A 14,975-nucleotide genomic window follows, 5' to 3' on the forward strand; every position below is an offset into this window, starting at 1 on the left:
GAAGAAGAGCTAGACTAGAGATAAGAAGAAGAAGAGCTAGACTAGAGAAGAAGAAGAACATGAAGAAGAAGAAGAAGAAGAAGAGCTAGACTAGAGAAGAAGAGCTAGACTAGAGAGAAGAAGAAGAAGAGCTAGACTAGAGAGAAGAAGAAGGGCTAGACTAGAGAGAAGAAGAAGGGCTAGACTAGAGAGAAGAAGAAGGGCTAGACTAGAGAGAAGAAGAAGGGCTAGACTAGAGAAGAAGAAGAACATGAAGAAGAAGAAGGGCTAGACTAGAGAAGAAGAAGAGCTAGACTAGAGAGAAGAAGCGCTAGACTAGAGAGAAGAAGAAGAGCTAGACTAGAGATAAGAAGAACATGAAGAAGAAGAAGGGCTAGACTAGAGAGAAGAAGAAGAGCTAGACTAGAGATAAGAAGAAGAAGAGCTAGACTAGAGAAGAAGAAGAACATGAAGAAGAAGAAGGGCTAGACTAGAGAGAAGAAGAAGATCTAGACTAGAGAGAAGAAGAAGAGCTAGACTAGAGATAAGAAGAAGAAGGGCTAGACTAGATAAGAAGAAGAACATGAAGAAGAAGAAGGGCTAGACTAGAGAGAAGAAGAAGAAGAGCTAGACTAGAGAAGAAGAAGAACATGAAGAAGAAGAAGGGCTAGACTAGAGAGAAGAAGAAGAAGGGCTAGACTAGAGAGAAGAAGAAGAAGAGCTAGACTAGAGAAGAAGAAGAACATGAAGAAGAAGAAGAAGAAGAAGAGCTAGACTAGAGATAAGAAGAAGAAGAGCTAGACTAGAGATAAGAAGAAGAGCTAGACTAGAGATAAGAAGAAGAGCTAGACTAGAGAGAAGAAGAAGAACATGAAGAAGAAGAAGGGCTAGACTAGAGAGAAGAAGAAGGGCTAGACTAGAGAGAAGAAGAAGGGCTAGACTAGAGAGAAGAAGAAGGGCTAGACTAGAGAGAAGAAGAAGGGCTAGACTAGAGAAGAAGAAGAACATGAAGAAGAAGAAGGGCTAGACTAGAGAAGAAGAAGAACATGAAGAAGAAGAAGGGCTAGACTAGAGAGAAGAAGAAGAAGAGCTAGACTAGAGAAGAAGAAGAACATGAAGAAGAAGAAGGGCTAGACTAGAGAAGAAGAAGAAGGCTAGACTAGAGAGAAGAAGAAGAAGAGCTAGACTAGAGAAGAAGAAGAACATGAAGAAGAAGAAGAAGAAGAAGAGCTAGACTAGAGATAAGAAGAAGAAGAGCTAGACTAGAGATAAGAAGAAGAGCTAGACTAGAGATAAGAAGAAGAGCTAGACTAGAGAGAAGAAGAAGAACATGAAGAAGAAGAAGGGCTAGACTAGAGAGAAGAAGAAGGGCTAGACTAGAGAGAAGAAGAAGGGCTAGACTAGAGAGAAGAAGAAGGGCTAGACTAGAGAGAAGAAGAAGGGCTAGACTAGAGAAGAAGAAGAACATGAAGAAGAAGAAGGGCTAGACTAGAGAAGAAGAAGAGCTAGACTAGAGAGAAGAAGAAGGGCTAGACTAGAGAGAAGAAGAAGAAGAGCTAGACTAGAGAAGAAGAAGAACATGAAGAAGAAGAAGGGCTAGACTAGAGATAAGAAGAACATGAAGAAGAAGAAGGGCTAGACTAGAGAGAAGAAGAAGAGCTAGACTAGAGATAAGAAGAAGAAGAGCTAGACTAGAGAAGAAGAAGAACATGAAGAAGAAGAAGGGCTAGACTAGAGAGAAGAAGAAGAAGGGCTAGACTAGAGAGAAGAAGAAGAAGAGCTAGACTAGAGAAGAAGAAGAACATGAAGAAGAAGAAGAAGAAGAAGAAGAAGAAGAGCTAGACTAGAGATAAGAAGAAGAAGAGCTAGACTAGAGATAAGAAGAAGAGCTAGACTAGAGATAAGAAGAAGAAGAGCTAGACTAGAGAGAAGAAGAAGAACATGAAGAAGAAGAAGGGCTAGACTAGAGAGAAGAAGAAGAGCTAGACTAGAGATAAGAAGAAGAAGAGCTAGACTAGAGAAGAAGAAGAACATGAAGAAGAAGAAGGGCTAGACTAGAGAGAAGAAGAAGAAGGGCTAGACTAGAGAGAAGAAGAAGATGAAGAAGAAGAAGAAGAAGAAGAAGAAGAAGAAGAAGAGCTAGACTAGAGATAAGAAGAAGAAGAGCTAGACTAGAGATAAGAAGAAGAGCTAGACTAGAGATAAGAAGAAGAAGAGCTAGACTAGAGAGAAGAAGAAGAACATGAAGAAGAAGAAGGGCTAGACTAGAGAGAAGAAGAAGAAGAGCTAGACTAGAGAAGAAGAAGAACATGAAGAAGAAGAAGAGCTAGACTAGAGATAAGAAGAAGAAGAGCTAGACTAGAGATAAGAAGAAGAGCTAGACTAGAGATAAGAAGAAGAAGAGCTAGACTAGAGAAGAAGAAGAACATGAAGAAGAAGAAGAAGAAGAAGAAGAAGAAGAAGAAGAAGAAGAAGAGCTAGACTAGAGAGAAGAAGAAGGGCTAGACTAGAGAAGAAGAAGAAGAGCTAGACTAGAGAGAAGAAGAAGAGCTAGACTAGAGAAGAAGAAGAACATGAAGAAGAAGAAGAAGAAGAAGAGCTAGACTAGAGAAGAAGAGCTAGACTAGAGAGAAGAAGAAGAAGAGCTAGACTAGAGAGAAGAAGAAGGGCTAGACTAGAGAGAAGAAGAAGGGCTAGACTAGAGAGAAGAAGAAGGGCTAGACTAGAGAGAAGAAGAAGGGCTAGACTAGAGAAGAAGAAGAACATGAAGAAGAAGAAGAAGAAGAGCTAGACTAGAGAGAAGAAGAAGGGCTAGACTAGAGAGAAGAAGAAGGGCTAGACTAGAGAGAAGAAGAAGGGCTAGACTAGAGAGAAGAAGAAGGGCTAGACTAGAGAAGAAGAAGAACATGAAGAAGAAGAAGGGCTAGACTAGAGAAGAAGAAGAGCTAGACTAGAGAGAAGAAGCGCTAGACTAGAGAGAAGAAGAAGAAGAGCTAGACTAGAGATAAGAAGAACATGAAGAAGAAGAAGGGCTAGACTAGAGAGAAGAAGAAGAGCTAGACTAGAGATAAGAAGAAGAAGAGCTAGACTAGAGAAGAAGAAGAACATGAAGAAGAAGAAGGGCTAGACTAGAGAGAAGAAGAAGATCTAGACTAGAGAGAAGAAGAAGAGCTAGACTAGAGAGAAGAAGAAGAGCTAGACTAGAGATAAGAAGAAGAGCTAGACTAGAGATAAGAAGAAGAAGAGCTAGACTAGAGAGAAGAAGAAGAACATGAAGAAGAAGAAGGGCTAGACTAGAGAGAAGAAGAAGAAGAGCTAGACTAGAGAAGAAGAAGAACATGAAGAAGAAGAAGAAGAAGAAGAAGAAGAAGAAGAGCTAGACTAGAGATAAGAAGAAGAAGAGCTAGACTAGAGATAAGAAGAAGACCTAGACTAGAGATAAGAAGAAGAAGAGCTAGACTAGAGAAGAAGAAGAACATGAAGAAGAAGAAGAAGAAGAAGAAGAAGAAGAGCTAGACTAAAGAGAAGAAGAAGGACTAGACTAGAGAAGAAGAAGAAGAGCTAGACTAGAGAGAAGAAGAAGAGCTAGACTAGAGAAGAAGAAGAACGTGAAGAAGAAGAAGAAGAAGAAGAGCTAGACTAGAGAAGAAGAGCTAGACTAGAGAGAAGAAGAAGAAGAGCTAGACTAGAGAGAAGAAGAAGAAGAGCTAGACTAGGAAAGAAGAAGAACATGAAGAAGAAGAAGAAGAGCTAGACTAGAGAGAAGAAGAAGAGCTAGACTAGAGATAAGAAGAAGAAGAGCTAGACTAGAGAAGAAGAAGAACATGAAGAAGAAGAAGAAGAAGAGCTAGACTAGAGAGAAGAAGAAGGGCTAGACTAGAGAAGAAGAAGAACATGAAGAAGAAGAAGGGCTAGACTAGAGAAGAAGAAGAAGGGCTAGACTAGAGAAGAAGAAGAAGAAGAAGGGCTAGACTAGAGAGAAGAAGAAGAAGAGCTAGACTAGAGAAGAAGAAGAAGAAGAGCTAGACTAGAGAAGAAGAAGAGCTAGACTAGAGAAGAAGAAGAACATGAAGAAGAAGAAGGGCTAGACTAGAGAAGAAGAAGAGCTAGACTAGAGAAGAAGAAGAACATGAAGAAGAAGGGCTAGACTAGAGAAGAAGAAGAAGGGCTAGACTAGAGAGAAGAAGAAGATCTAGACTAGAGAGAAGAAGAAGAGCTAGACTAGAGAGAAGAAGAAGAGCTAGACTAGAGATAAGAAGAAGAAGGGCTAGACTAGAGAAGAAGAAGAACATGAAGAAGAAGAAGGGCTAGACTAGAGAGAAGAAGAAGAAGAGCTAGACTAGAGAAGAAGAAGAACATGAAGAAGAAGAAGGGCTAGACTAGAGAGAAGAAGAAGAAGGGCTAGACTAGAGAGAAGAAGAAGAAGAGCTAGACTAGAGAAGAAGAAGAACATGAAGAAGAAGAAGAAGAAGAGCTAGACTAGAGATAAGAAGAAGAAGAGCTAGACTAGAGATAAGAAGAAGAGCTAGACTAGAGATAAGAAGAAGAAGAGCTAGACTAGAGAGAAGAAGAAGAACATGAAGAAGAAGGGCTAGACTAGAGAGAAGAAGAAGAAGAGCTAGACTAGAGAAGAAGAAGAACATGAAGAAGAAGAAGAAGAAGAGCTAGACTAGAGATAAGAAGAAGAAGAGCTAGACTAGAGATAAGAAGAAGAGCTAGACTAGAGATAAGAAGAAGAAGAGCTAGACTAGAGAAGAAGAAGAACATGAAGAAGAAGAAGAAGAAGAAGAAGAAGAAGAAGAAGAAGAAGAAGAAGAAGAAGAAGAAGAAGAAGAAGAAGAAGAAGAAGAGCTAGACTAGAGAGAAGAAGAAGGGCTAGACTAGAGAAGAAGAAGAAGAGCTAGACTAGAGAGAAGAAGAAGAGCTAGACTAGAGAAGAAGAAGAACATGAAGAAGAAGAAGAAGAAGAAGAAGAGCTAGACTAGAGAAGAAGAGCTAGACTAGAGAGAAGAAGAAGAAGAGCTAGACTAGAGAGAAGAAGAAGAAGAGCTAGACTAGGAAAGAAGAAGAACATGAAGAAGAAGAAGAAGAACTAGACTAGAGAGAAGAAGAAGAGCTAGACTAGAGATAAGAAGAAGAAGGGCTAGACTAGAGAAGAAGAAGAACATGAAGAAGAAGAAGAAGAAGAAGAAGAAGAAGAAGAGCTAGACTAGAGAGAAGAAGAAGAGCTAGACTAGAGATAAGAAGAAGAAGAGCTAGACTAGAGAAGAAGAAGAACATGAAGAAGAAGAAGAAGAAGAGCTAGACTAGAGAGAAGAAGAAGGGCTAGACTAGAGAAGAAGAAGAACATGAAGAAGAAGAAGGGCTAGACTAGAGAAGAAGAAGAAGGGCTAGACTAGAGAAGAAGAAGAAGAAGAAGGGCTAGACTAGAGAGAAGAAGAAGAAGAGCTAGACTAGAGAAGAAGAAGAAGAAGAAGAGCTAGACTAGAGAAGAAGAAGAAGAAGAAGAAGAGCTAGACTAGAGAAGAAGAAGAACATGAAGAAGAAGAAGGGCTAGACTAGAGAAGAAGAAGAGCTAGACTAGAGAAGAAGAAGAACATGAAGAAGAAGAAGGGCTAGACTAGATAAGAAGAAGAAGGGCTAGACTAGAGAGAAGAAGAAGAAGAGCTAGACTAGAGAAGAAGAAGAAGAAGAGCTAGACTAGAGAAGAAGAAGAACATGAAGAAGAAGAAGGGCTAGACTAGAGAGAAGAAGAAGAAGAGCTAGACTAGAGAAGAAGAAGAAGAAGAGCTAGACTAGAGAAGAAGAAGAAGAAGAGCTAGACTAGAGAAGAAGAAGAACATGAAGAAGAAGAAGGGCTAGACTAGAGAGAAGAAGAAGATCTAGACTAGAGAGAAGAAGAAGAGCTAGACTAGAGAGAAGAAGAAGAGCTAGACTAGAGATAAGAAGAAGAGCTAGACTAGAGATAAGAAGAAGAAGAGCTAGACTAGAGAGAAGAAGAAGAACATGAAGAAGAAGAAGGGCTAGACTAGAGAGAAGAAGAAGAAGAGCTAGACTAGAGAAGAAGAAGAACATGAAGAAGAAGAAGAAGAAGAAGAAGAAGAAGAAGAGCTAGACTAGAGATAAGAAGAAGAAGAGCTAGACTAGAGATAAGAAGAAGACCTAGACTAGAGATAAGAAGAAGAAGAGCTAGACTAGAGAAGAAGAAGAACATGAAGAAGAAGAAGAAGAAGAAGAAGAAGAAGAAGAAGAGCTAGACTAAAGAGAAGAAGAAGGACTAGACTAGAGAAGAAGAAGAAGAGCTAGACTAGAGAGAAGAAGAAGAAGAGCTAGACTAGGAAAGAAGAAGAACATGAAGAAGAAGAAGAAGAGCTAGACTAGAGAGAAGAAGAAGAGCTAGACTAGAGATAAGAAGAAGAAGAGCTAGACTAGAGAAGAAGAAGAACATGAAGAAGAAGAAGAAGAAGAGCTAGACTAGAGAGAAGAAGAAGGGCTAGACTAGAGAAGAAGAAGAACATGAAGAAGAAGAAGGGCTAGACTAGAGAAGAAGAAGAAGGGCTAGACTAGAGAAGAAGAAGAAGAAGAAGGGCTAGACTAGAGAGAAGAAGAAGAAGAGCTAGACTAGAGAAGAAGAAGAAGAAGAGCTAGACTAGAGAAGAAGAAGAAGAAGAAGAAGAGCTAGACTAGAGAAGAAGAAGAACATGAAGAAGAAGAAGGGCTAGACTAGAGAAGAAGAAGAGCTAGACTAGAGAAGAAGAAGAACATGAAGAAGAAGGGCTAGACTAGAGAAGAAGAAGAAGGGCTAGACTAGAGAGAAGAAGAAGATCTAGACTAGAGAGAAGAAGAAGAGCTAGACTAGAGAGAAGAAGAAGAGCTAGACTAGAGATAAGAAGAAGAAGGGCTAGACTAGAGAAGAAGAAGAACATGAAGAAGAAGAAGGGCTAGACTAGAGAGAAGAAGAAGAAGAGCTAGACTAGAGAAGAAGAAGAACATGAAGAAGAAGAAGGGCTAGACTAGAGAGAAGAAGAAGAAGGGCTAGACTAGAGAGAAGAAGAAGAAGAGCTAGACTAGAGAAGAAGAAGAACATGAAGAAGAAGAAGAAGAAGAGCTAGACTAGAGATAAGAAGAAGAAGAGCTAGACTAGAGATAAGAAGAAGAGCTAGACTAGAGATAAGAAGAAGAAGAGCTAGACTAGAGAGAAGAAGAAGAACATGAAGAAGAAGAAGGGCTAGACTAGAGAGAAGAAGAAGAAGAGCTAGACTAGAGAAGAAGAAGAACATGAAGAAGAAGAAGAAGAGCTAGACTAGAGATAAGAAGAAGAAGAGCTAGACTAGAGATAAGAAGAAGAGCTAGACTAGAGATAAGAAGAAGAAGAGCTAGACTAGAGAAGAAGAAGAACATGAAGAAGAAGAAGAAGAAGAAGAAGAAGAAGAAGAAGAAGAAGAAGAAGAAGAAGAAGAAGAAGAGCTAGACTAGAGAGAAGAAGAAGGGCTAGACTAGAGAAGAAGAAGAAGAGCTAGACTAGAGAGAAGAAGAAGAGCTAGACTAGAGAAGAAGAAGAACATGAAGAAGAAGAAGAAGAAGAAGAGCTAGACTAGAGAAGAAGAGCTAGACTAGAGAGAAGAAGAAGAAGAGCTAGACTAGAGAGAAGAAGAAGAAGAGCTAGACTAGGAAAGAAGAAGAACATGAAGAAGAAGAAGAAGAACTAGACTAGAGAGAAGAAGAAGAGCTAGACTAGAGATAAGAAGAAGAAGGGCTAGACTAGAGAAGAAGAAGAACATGAAGAAGAAGAAGAAGAAGAAGAAGAAGAAGAGCTAGACTAGAGAGAAGAAGAAGAGCTAGACTAGAGATAAGAAGAAGAAGAGCTAGACTAGAGAAGAAGAAGAACATGAAGAAGAAGAAGAAGAAGAGCTAGACTAGAGAGAAGAAGAAGGGCTAGACTAGAGAAGAAGAAGAACATGAAGAAGAAGAAGGGCTAGACTAGAGAAGAAGAAGAAGGGCTAGACTAGAGAAGAAGAAGAAGAAGAAGGGCTAGACTAGAGAGAAGAAGAAGAAGAGCTAGACTAGAGAAGAAGAAGAAGAAGAAGAGCTAGACTAGAGAAGAAGAAGAAGAAGAAGAAGAGCTAGACTAGAGAAGAAGAAGAACATGAAGAAGAAGAAGGGCTAGACTAGAGAAGAAGAAGAGCTAGACTAGAGAAGAAGAAGAACATGAAGAAGAAGAAGGGCTAGACTAGATAAGAAGAAGAAGGGCTAGACTAGAGAGAAGAAGAAGAAGAGCTAGACTAGAGAAGAAGAAGAAGAAGAGCTAGACTAGAGAAGAAGAAGAAGAAGAGCTAGACTAGAGAAGAAGAAGAACATGAAGAAGAAGAAGGGCTAGACTAGAGAGAAGAAGAAGAAGAGCTAGACTAGAGAAGAAGAAGAAGAGCTAGACTAGAGAAGAAGAAGAAGAAGAGCTAGACTAGAGAAGAAGAAGAACATGAAGAAGAAGAAGAGCTAGACTAGAGAGAAGAAGAAGAAGAGCTAGACTAGAGAAGAAGAAGAAGAAGGGCTAGACTAGAGAGAAGAAGAAGAAGAAGGGCTAGACTAGAGAGAAGAAGAAGAAGAGCTAGACTAGAGAAGAAGAAGAACATGAAGAAGAAGAAGAGCTAGACTAGAGAGAAGAAGAAGAGCTAGACTAGAGAGAAGAAGAAGAGCTAGACTAGAGATAAGAAGAAGAAGAGCTAGACTAGAGAAGAAGAAGAACATGAAGAAGAAGAAGAAGAAGAGCTAGACTAGAGAGAAGAAGAAGGGCTAGACTAGAGAAGAAGAAGAACATGAAGAAGAAGAAGGGCTAGACTAGAGAAGAAGAAGAAGGGCTAGACTAGAGAAGAAGAAGAAGAAGAAGGGCTAGACTAGAGAGAAGAAGAAGAAGAGCTAGACTAGAGAAGAAGAAGAAGAAGAGCTAGACTAGAGAAGAAGAAGAAGAGCTAGACTAGAGAAGAAGAAGAACATGAAGAAGAAGAAGGGCTAGACTAGAGAAGAAGAAGAGCTAGACTAGAGAAGAAGAAGAACATGAAGAAGAAGAAGGGCTAGACTAGATAAGAAGAAGAAGGGCTAGACTAGAGAGAAGAAGAAGAAGAGCTAGACTAGAGAAGAAGAAGAAGAAGAGCTAGACTAGAGAAGAAGAAGAACATGAAGAAGAAGAAGGGCTAGACTAGAGAGAAGAAGAAGAAGAGCTAGACTAGAGAAGAAGAAGAAGAAGAGCTAGACTAGAGAAGAAGAAGAAGAAGAGCTAGACTAGAGAAGAAGAAGAACATGAAGAAGAAGAAGGGCTAGACTAGAGAGAAGAAGAAGAAGAGCTAGACTAGAGAAGAAGAAGAAGAAGAGCTAGACTAGAGAAGAAGAAGAAGAAGAGCTAGACTAGAGAAGAAGAAGAACATGAAGAAGAAGAAGAGCTAGACTAGAGAGAAGAAGAAGAAGAGCTAGACTAGAGAAGAAGAAGAAGAAGGGCTAGACTAGAGAGAAGAAGAAGAAGAAGGGCTAGACTAGAGAGAAGAAGAAGAAGAGCTAGACTAGAGAAGAAGAAGAACATGAAGAAGAAGAAGAGCTAGACTAGAGAGAAGAAGAAGAAGAGCTAGACTAGAGAAGAATAAGAACATGAAGAAGAAGAAGGGCTAGACTAGAGAGAAGAAGAACATGAAGAAGAAGAAGAGCTAGACTAGAGAGAAGAAGAAGAAGAGCTAGACTAGAGAAGAAGAAGAACATGAAGAAGAAGAAGAGCTAGACTAGAGAAGAAGAAGAGCTCGACGAGAGAAGAAGAGCTAGACTAGAGAAGAAGAAGAGCTAGACTAGAGATAAGAAGAAGCAGAGCTAGACTAGAGATAAGAAGAGAGCTCAGCTCGACTAGTGTTGTGTGGCAGGTGTTATTCTAAACACAATTCTTCATGAATCATCTTCATCTTAAACGGTTAGATGTACTGCTCCTATGCCATTGGTAAAGAACCTGAATCAAGCACATGAATCGTCTTCCTAAATGGTTCTCTTACTGGTCTCCTATCCCCTACTACTACTGTAGTCCTACAGTATGATTTTACCTGTTAAACAACACAGAGGTGTGTAATGGAATGGGGACTGTACTGTAGATTGATCCTATTGATAACTACTACCGTCATCAAACACAATGTCATCAACACAATGTCATCAACACTATGTCATCAACACTATGTCATCAACACAATGTCATCAACACTATGTCATCGACACTATGTCATCAACACTATGTTAATCGACACTATGTCATCAACACTATGTCATCAACACTATGTCATCAACACTATGTCATCGACACTATGTCATCGACACTATGTCATCAACACTATGTCATCGACACTATGTCATCAACACTATGTTAATCGACACTATGTCATCAACACTATGTCATCAACACTATGTCATCAACACTATGTCATCGACACAATGTCATCAACACTATGTCATCAACACTATGTCATCAACACTATGTCATCGACACTATGTCATCGACACAATGTCATCGACACTATGTTAATCGACACTATGTCATCAACACAATGTCATCAACACTATGTCATCAACACTATGTCATCGACACTATGTCATCAACACTATGTTAATCGACACTATGTCATCAACACTATGTCATCAACACTATGTCATCAACACTATGTCATCGACACTATGTCATCGACACTATGTCATCAACACTATGTTAATCGACACTATGTTAATCGACACTATGTCATCGACACTATGTCATCGACACTATGTCATCGACACTATGTCATCGACACTACCAACACTATGTCATCAACACAATGTCATCAACACTATGTCATCAACACAATGTCATCAACACTATGTCATCAACACTATGTCATCAACACAATGTCATCGACACTATGTTAATCGACACTATGTCATCAACACAATGTCATCAACACTATGTCATCAACACTATGTCATCAACACTATGTCATCAACACAATGTCATCAACACTATGTCATCAACACTATGTCATCAACACAATGTCATCAACACTATGTCATCAACACTATGTCATCAACACAATGTCATCAACACAATTAATCGACACTATGTCATCAACACAATGTCATCAACACTATGTCATCAACACTATGTCATCAACACTATGTCATCAACACAATGTCATCAACACTATGTCATCAACACTATGTCATCAACACAATGTCATCGACACTATGTTAATCGACACTATGTCATCAACACTATGTCATCAACACTATGTCATCAACACTATGTCATCAACACTATGTTATGTCATCAACACTATGTCATCAACACTATGTCATCAACATTATGTCATCAACACTATGTCATCAACACTATGTCATCAACACAATGTCATCAACAATGTGTCATCGACACTATGTCATCGACACTGTCATCAACACTATGTCATCAACAGTATGTCATCAACACTATGTCATCAACACTATGTCATCAACATTATGTCATCAAGACTATGTCATCAACACTATGTCATCAACACTATGTCATCAACACTATGTCATTGACACTATGTCATCAACACTATGTCATCGACACTATGTCATCAACACTATGTCATCGACACTTCACTGCCATCATCACTGTCTCAGATTACTGTACAACGCAGACTAGCATGAAACACACACACACACAATACACAGAGACAGAGACACAGAGTGACACAGAGAGAGACACAGAGAGAGACACACAGAGAGACACACACACACACACAATACACAGAGACAGAGACACAGAGTGACACAGAGACAGAGACACAGAGAGATCTGAGAGAACATGGTTATTTCTGTATAGTGCTGCTTTTCATTTTGAGTGAGAAGCATCCTTCCATTCACTGGGAGTATATCGTGTGTGTGTGTGTGTGTGTGTGTGTGTGTGTGTGTGTGTGTGTGTGTGTGTGTGTGTGTGTGTGTGTGTGTGTGTGTGTGTGTGTGTGTGTGTGTGTGTGTGTGTGTGTGTGTGTGTGTGTGTGTGTGTGTGTGTGTTGCTGCAGCAGCTGTACACTGTAGTCCCAGCCATTAGAGTGCCTGACTCCTGCTGCTACAACCTGACTATAGCTCTCCTCTGACTCCCTCTTGGCGACACACACGAGAGAGAGAGATAGAGATAGAGAGAGAGAGAGAGAGAGAGAGAGAGAGAGAGAGAGAGAGAGAGAGAGTGGGGGGACAGAGAGAGAGAGAGAGAGAGAGAGAGAGAGAGAGAGAGAGAGAGAGAGAGAGAGAGAGAGAGAGAGAGAGAGAGAGAGAGAGAGAGAGAGAGAGACAGAGAGAGAGAGAGACACAGAGAGAGAGAGAGAGAGAGAGAGAGAGAGAGAGAGAGAGAGAGAGACAGAGAGAGAGAGAGAGAGAGAGAGAGAGAGAGAGAGAGAGAGAGAGAGAGAGAGAGAGAGAGAGAGAGAGAGAGAGAGAGAGAGACAGAGAGAGAGAGAGACAGAGAGAGAGAGAGAGAGAGAGAGAGAGAGAGAGAGAGAGAGAGAGAGAGAGAGAGAGAGAGAGAGAGAGAGAGAGAGAGAGAGAGAGACAGAGACAGACAGAGACAGAGACAGAGAGAGAGAGAGAGAGAGAGAGAGAGAGAGAGAGAGACAGAGAGAGAGACAGAGACAGAGACAGAGACAGAGAGAGAGAGAGAGAGAGAGAGAGAGAGAGAGAGAGAGAGAGAGAGAGAGAGAGAGAGAGACAGAGACAGAGACAGAGACAGAGAGAGAGAGAGACAGAGAGAGAGAGAGAGAGAGAGAGAGAGAGAGAGAGAGAGAGAGAGAGAGAGAGAGAGAGAGAGAGAGAGAGACAGAACTGAACAAAACTGTACTCCTTTGATTCTGTCTCCACCACTTCTCTGATAAGAATGAATTAATCATCTTGTGAGTAGTTCACTTAAGAGAGAAAAAGGGAGTTGACAAAAAATACTGTCTGTTTCATCTTCCCCACACAGAGAATTTAAGATCCACGGAACACCATTGCAAAGATGTTTGAATATTCAGATGTGGCACCTCCTCTCCCTCTCATTCTTTTGGCAGTTTACAATAGTCCACACTTTTCTATTTGGAATCAGTATGCTCTTGTCATTAAAAAATCTGTGCAATTATTGTCAGGATGTACAGTATACACAGTACATTGAAAGCTACAGGGATAATGGATCTAGTATTTACAACAAAGGTGCAATATATGTAGATATGTACAATTCAGGTATTTGAGACTATATGCTCATGCCTCAAAACCACTGCAACGGAAAAAAAACAATTTAAAAAAGTAACTCTCAGTGTTTCACACGCCTATAAACTAAATCCTCATCTAATCCAGTAACAAAAATACACTGACTTTAACGACCAATGATGGGGTAGACCAATTGCACAACACGTAGCATCCTATGTGCCAATATCCGCACCGTTCCAACACACAGGCACAACACAGCCTATGCGCAAAGTGCGCGCTTTCAATTTGGTTACCCTAAAAGCCACAGTCCAACACTATATTTTTGACCGTTTTAACATACAAGTCCATTTGCGTTGACAATGTGCATTTAGGCAGTTGATACATTTTCTCATAAATCAACAAGCACTCCTTTTCACTCCGCGCTGAGATATGATCGTATGGGAAGAACACGAAATGCTACATGGTTGGATGCGTAAAGAAAAGGACAGTTGGTTACTTTTGTAAAATAATATCTAAAATACCAAACATGTCTTACCTGTGAATTCCTGACAATACAAACGTTGTTTGACATGTACAGCCACTTGCTTGTATTTCTGTTGCCATTATTGCCGGTTGGTGTGAGACCAATGATATAGTCCTTGTTTTTGAAAATGATTCACCTGATCTGACCGAGTCGGTTTAGAGTCGTTATTTCACTGCGTTCATTTCGATGAGGGAATAGGTCTCGGCGTGGCGGTTGATAATGTCGCCTATTGATTTCTCTCAACTCTCAAAAAAAATGATCTTGTTTATCGATCCTCTGGCTTCGAAATTAATGAAACGAAATAATACGATACAGGAGTAAGCGGGGGTCGCCGGCTTTCTTATGTTCAGGAATGACATTTATGACGGATCAATTAGAAAACGGTGTAGCTCGCAGACCGATCGCACCGGAGGAAAAGAGAAGAAACGTCACTCAAAACCAACTCGGTGTTCTCAGAGAGAAATGGCAATGCGTCTCCAAGACCGCTTTCCTTGTGCGGGTCAACATTTAATAGGGTTCGTGACAATACACGTCAACGTGCCCTTGGCATGTATCTAGAGAGACTTTTAGCCTATAACTAGTTTTGTATGTGTTTATAAAAACAAACTTTGAAGATGCTCTTTAAAAAAAAAATCTCACAGCCAAGTAGTATCGTCTCCCATCCTTTTACAATTTGTCTTCTTATATATATATTTTAAAAATGGTGTAGTTTGCGAGCTCCGTACAGTATCCCACCAGACGTGTATCCGCCCTCATCGAGATAATTATGTAATTTTATCGTGAAGTGTGCTGCTAGTTCATCCATGCCTAATGTTAACAGCATCCTGACACTGTTTGTATAATATGTTAATATGTTTCTGTTCGCGAGTCTGGCAGTGGTAAGCCTATAGGTTATATCACTGGTGTACTGGACACCCCCGCTACACAGGGAGAACTGTATAGGAAGCTGTGGGACAGGTCATCGGGATACTGGGACAGACAATACATTGGTAGATGCAAACAGATCAATAGTTCTTGAGGGCTCAAAAAAAGAAAAAAAGAAGCTGTTTTCTTCATAGTGGTGAACCGGTGTTTGAGTCGTGTGGTTGCAATATCAACAACAGTCCCTTATATCTGGTATGTCTTGGTTTAAATTGACTGCGTTGTGTGCAGCGCAATGGACATCTAATGCACAGTGTGTCAGGAGGACTTCAGAAGACCAGGGGAGTCTCTCAAGTGTTTTTGAGGGTGGACTGACTGTGTTATTTGTTATTAGTAG

At 40.3% G+C, this 14,975-nt stretch overlaps 1 protein-coding gene across 1 annotated transcript in view; it reads right to left on the reverse strand.

The window, feature by feature from the left end:
- LOC123990489 (synapse differentiation-inducing gene protein 1-like) overlaps window positions 1-14,443 on the reverse strand; it is a 153,603-nt gene extending 139,160 nt beyond the window's left edge. Inside the window, exon 1 of the mRNA XM_046291038.1 lies at window positions 13,730-14,443. The gene's annotated coding sequence lies outside the window, so the exon portion shown is untranslated. The remainder of the gene's footprint in view (window positions 1-13,729) is intronic.
- Between the last annotated feature and the right edge of the window lie 532 nt (window positions 14,444-14,975).

Source organism: Oncorhynchus gorbuscha, linkage group LG12, assembly GCF_021184085.1.
Source record: "Oncorhynchus gorbuscha isolate QuinsamMale2020 ecotype Even-year linkage group LG12, OgorEven_v1.0, whole genome shotgun sequence".
NCBI classification, from domain to species: Eukaryota; Metazoa; Chordata; class Actinopteri; order Salmoniformes; family Salmonidae; genus Oncorhynchus; species Oncorhynchus gorbuscha.